Consider the following 5,397-nt stretch of genomic DNA (forward strand, 5'->3'; position numbering starts at 1 on the left):
TCCAGGTGAAACAGGTACAAACCAGGATTATCACAGTGGCAAAGAGACATATAGTATAGTACTAAAAATATTGTTTTCAAATTTAGCCTAGGAAACAAGGACTGAAAAAAGATGAAATTTCTTCCTGCAAACATATGGTAGAGTAAATATTGAAAGGGATAAGAAATATTTAAGCTGAATTTTTGTGGTATTTTACCTGTTATATACATATCAAATACAGACTTACTGATGTACTGCAAGATGACCATAGGCATGCACAGCACCATTGTGTTTACTTTAAGAACACATTAACAGCTGCTAATCAATTCTTAGAAATATACAGCTATGATTAAATAGACTAGTGTTTTTTACATGACAATACACCTTTTTTTAGGGGACCAGATTCATTAAAAATCCATTAACAATTATAAGGTGATGGTTAATTAACTAAATTGCTGCAAGGTGTTCGGGAAGTCAAGGGGTTTAAATTTGCTATGGCGATGGCAACATAAGCTGTTGCTCTTGTAGAACTGTCACACTCTGTGCTGTGAAAGGTTAATTAGTTCTGCTAATAGTATTAAATGATTGCTGCTGTAAATCACAGGATGTGTCATCTGCATTGTTGTTGTCAGCTTCTAGGGATTGATAACTATGGATTGTGCTCCCATTCCTTTTTGATCAGATGCCTGCTATCAAACAAAATTATCCAACACAGTAGTAAATTGTTATCTCCTATCGATCTGTGTTATCAAGGCTAATTCAGCAATGCATTTAAATGAGCAGGTAAATCTTACCAGACAATGGCAGTAATTTCATTCAGTTCAATTTTCTAAATGTGAATTTCTGAGTTAATTTACACATTTATCTTAGAATAAGATGAACTGACTTTTGAGATTGACTATGTATTCACATAGATGGACCAAATGTGAGTAGGTTAAACTCTGTTTAAATATGAGATGCCTAAATGCTGCTACCTGACAAACACCTACTAGATAAATTTGCTGAACGGATGCCAGATGGTCAGAAAACAGAATTAGGAAAATACATAAATTGACATTTTGTTCCACAGTTGTGTATAAGTTAGTACAGGCTCCTTCTGTTCCAAAAGAGTGACTGGGTGTATTAGGGAAATGGAATTAGAAATAAAATAGGAGGGGAAAAAAAAATTGACAATAATTTCCCAGCAATGTTTTTTCCAAATGAAGTTTATAACACAATTATTGTTTCCAAACTACATAAGAAATATTCTTCTGGAACTTCAAGAGCCGTACACTGTATAGTCAAGGATTTAAAATCACAGAAAGGTCTCTTTGAGCAGCTTCCAGTGAACCTGGCCTCCTGAACACCCAATGTGAATTTTGGGTTGTGGTGGTGGGTTTGTTGTTTTGGGTTTTTTTAAAATTTCTTATAGCCCAGATCATCCTCTTACTACTCAATCAAAGAATTCATGTGTTGGAAAAAACAAGCAGGATAAAACAAACATAAAAACCCAACCAATCAAAAAATAACAAAACCCCCTAGATTCTTTCCTACACTTGGTAGCTACAATCTATAGGACTAGAATGCCTTATCCATCATGTATGTAGAAGAGGAAGGAACATGGAGTCATGACTTGTTTTATCAGGATTTCTCCTTCTGTTTTTCCTTTTGTGTGCATTCAGAGAGATGGCTGCATCTTAAGAAGAATGCATACTCTTTCAGGGTTTATTTCTACAGTTTCTGATTATGAATACTCCACTTTTCTGAAAGCACCCATCCCAGAGAGTAATTGCCGGTATCCAAACGTTGATGCAGAACAACAGCTTGCAACTGCTGCAGACAAGCCTCCTTTAGAGAAGACCAGACACATCCACACTGCTTTGCCATTGACCCTATATCTTCTGACCCTCATCTTGTTGCCTTGTGGCAGGAACACAAAAGGTAATTTTTTTTTGTGGTATTTTAGTGCAAAGAGCCTGATAAAATTAGAGTTGTCATATTGTAGCATGATAGAGGTGGTATACAGACAACATGATGTTGCCCTGGGGGATGGCAACAGAGAACACTGGAGTATTTGGTGGTGCAGGGCCAGCTGTGTCAGTGCTGACAGTCAGTACAGGGCACAGGGAAACAAACACGTCCTCCACGCTGCTGGGAGATGAGCAGATTGTCTCCAGAACCTAGGTTTTGTCTCAGAAGGAGCAAATCAGGCTGTGCTAAAAGAATTCCCAGGAGAAAACTAAAATCATTCAGTATGGAAATTAAAGAATCCAGAGCACGGAGTCAACCAAGGAGAGAAATTATGTGACAGTGAAAATGCCAATTATGAGACTACATGATACAACTTTGTAAACGTTCCCTTGAGAAAAGCTTGGGAGTAAGAAATCTTCACAGATTTTGGCATTAGTGGCTTCTGGTATTTGGTACATGTCATATTTTGCGTGAGTGTTCCCCACAAGCAAACTGAAGTGATTGAAATCTGTCTCCCAACTTGTTTTAAAAGCATTTCTGAGTATAACATGAAGTATTGTTTCTTATGAATCTGTCACATTTATAATTCTGAAAGAGTAAGCAATAAGCCTCAGAATGTCCATAATCATTCCGTCCAAGATGAAGAGATGACTAATGATTAGGATAGTGTCATTGTAAGCATATGATCAGAAATAGAGACTTCTTTTGTTAGAACTAATTTCATTTCCTTAGGTCTTTATCTGTTTTGATACCCTGAAAGATTAAATTAATGAGTGCTGTTGTAGCAAGAAATATGTTTCTGCTGTATTCCTTTAACACTATTTTGAGAACCAGAACTCCACCTTCCAGCAGACAGCTGTGCTTCGGGAAAACAAGATAAAATCATCTTATTGCAATAAATAATTCAGTATTACTGCAAATGCTAGCCATTTATTATTTACATTTCAGCATTAAACAACTCCAACTGAGCGTAAAGCAAAAGGGTATTCAATATAAATTTAAAATTAAATATAGCAAGAATTCAAAATACCAGTCAAAATCTCCCAATCATTTTTTAGGTAAACCCTTCTCTCTTTTTTTTATTTTTTTTAATTTTTTTTTAAATTTTTAACATCACAGCAGTTACTTGCAGTACCAGCTGTTTGTATTCATAATGCTTTTCATCCTGTCGCTGGGGCATCAGCTACTGGCAAAGCTGTTGTAAACTAATGATGGATTAACCTTATAAACAATGCCTCCCAATGCTTACAGGTTCCAAACTTTTCTGTCCTTTTGAGGTTTATTCATTACCTTATTTTTGTATTTCACATTTCTCCCACATATTTTTTTCTCCTTGAAAACTGCCACAATTTTCTCTGTAGGCTGGTTTTATCTTTGTGCTCCCTATTGTAAGAAAAATCTGACCTCTAATGCAGTCTTAACTATTACCTACTCCTGTATCACATTGCTTTAAATAGATACTGGGCTTACTGGCACAGAACTGTCTCAATAAATATGCTCTCCAGCTCCAAAGATGAGGGTGAATGCATGCAAATTCTGAAATTTGTTGTTCCTCTTGCAACCAGACACTCAGTCTACCCTGCACAGTGCTATCAACTGGTCATGGGATAAAGTAAAGCTCAGAGTAAGGCTGTCTCTTTTTTCCCCTGCTCTGAAGTGGAACTGCAGGTGCTGAGGGTATGTGTTGAGAGTCTTCAACCTGCCTATGTGAAGGCTCGGTGCTGTTATACAGGAAGGGCTCAGGTGTTATTGCAATTTATTCCCTCCCTCACCCGATGTAGGTAAGGATACCATGCACAGGCAGTCCTTCTCTGAGATGGCAAGTGCTATTGGTTCACCTCCTGGGTAATGGGTTCCCTCTAGGATACAGGGATGCTCTGCAGTGGGAGCAGGCATGAACTGGGGGAACTGCTCTCTCTTTTCCCTTCTCTCTCCTTACCCTGAAGATGTGAACTGCTGTGAACAGTCTGCATATTATGAGCTGAGCAAAGATTTAAGGCCTTTCATTTAGATCTCCCTGTCTCCTCTGATGTGATGTGCATGCAATCATGTAATGAGGGAGAGGAGCAGAATCAAGGAACTTTGCTCACAGCAAACACAATTCATGATTTTGTGGGCAGTGAGAGTGGCTGGCTTTAAGGCTCAGGCATACCAACAAGCTGACAGTTTTATGATATGGTTCTTAGAGCTAGCAGGCTCACTGCCCACAAAATTTTGAATATACTAGTGCAGAAATTTAGCCTGTATGTCCAGAATTCTTAGTAGAATTAAAGAAAGAATATTTGAAGGAAAATACTGTTCAGCTTTTATTTTCAGATGAAACAAAACTGTTGTGCAAAATACATTTTTAAAACATATAAAGCCTTTTGCCTGTTGAGATTCTGAGGTGTGGAATATGTCCCAGAAAAAAATTTAAATCTGTTACATTTATTGGTCACTGTATGTGTGCACATCTTTCAGAGATTTGACTCATTTCTTTTAAGAGAAAAAAAAAAGAAAAAAATAATGCTTACTGTGGACTCATGCCATACGTAAAAGCTCTTGGGCTGAACTAAAGTGGGAAAATAACACTGATACTTCACACATGCTCAAATATGAAAAATAAAAATCATAGACTTGTACAAATCCAGCTTCAATGAGCTTTATTTCTTTTAGGTGGCATCCTAAAATCTTGTAGGAAAAGGTTAATTAAGCAGTAGGAAGAGGTTAATGAGGTAATAAGATTAAAGGAGATGAAATAGAGGAGAAAGTTTCAGTAGAGTCAGAAGCTGCCCAAGTCGGTAACCTAAAGGATAGTATAGGGGATCAGAGATCACTCCAGAAAGATTTTTTTCAATATTGTAGTGAGACTGATACCTTTACCATAGAGGCATTTGGAATAAATGGAGGGAAAATAATGAGAATTTTCAATGTCCCATTCAACCAATTTAGGTGATCAGAGATTGCTTATAAAGATGAAGAAGAACCCAGGTCGCAGGTAGAGAAAGAGTAAAAATGGGGTGAGGGAAGTTAAGACTGGAAAGGGGGAAACACAACCCCCATTTTTAAAAAGGGAAATACGGAAGCCCCAGGAAACTAGAGGCTCGTCAGTCTCACCTCTGTGCCTGGCAAGATCATGGAGCAAATCCTCCTGGAATCTATGCTAAGGCACATGGAAAACAAGCAGGTGGTTGGTGACAAACAACACAGCTTTAGCAAGGGAAAATCGTGCCCGACGAATTTGGTGGCCTTCTACAACAGGGCCACACGCTGGTGGATAGAGGAAGGGCAACTGACATCATCTGCCTGGACTTGTGGAAAGCCTTTGACACAGTCCCACATGACAACCTTGTCTCTAAATTGGAGGGATGTGGATTTGATGGAAGGACCACTCGGTGGATAGGAAATTGTCTAGATGGCCACACTCAGAGAGTTGTGGTCAATGGCTCAATGTCCAAATGGAGACCGGTGACAAGTGGTGTTCCTCAG

The sequence above is a fragment of the Pterocles gutturalis genome, unplaced genomic scaffold (genome assembly GCF_000699245.1).
Source record: "Pterocles gutturalis isolate BGI_N339 unplaced genomic scaffold, ASM69924v1 scaffold16489, whole genome shotgun sequence".
Classification (NCBI taxonomy): Eukaryota; Metazoa; Chordata; class Aves; order Pterocliformes; family Pteroclidae; genus Pterocles; species Pterocles gutturalis.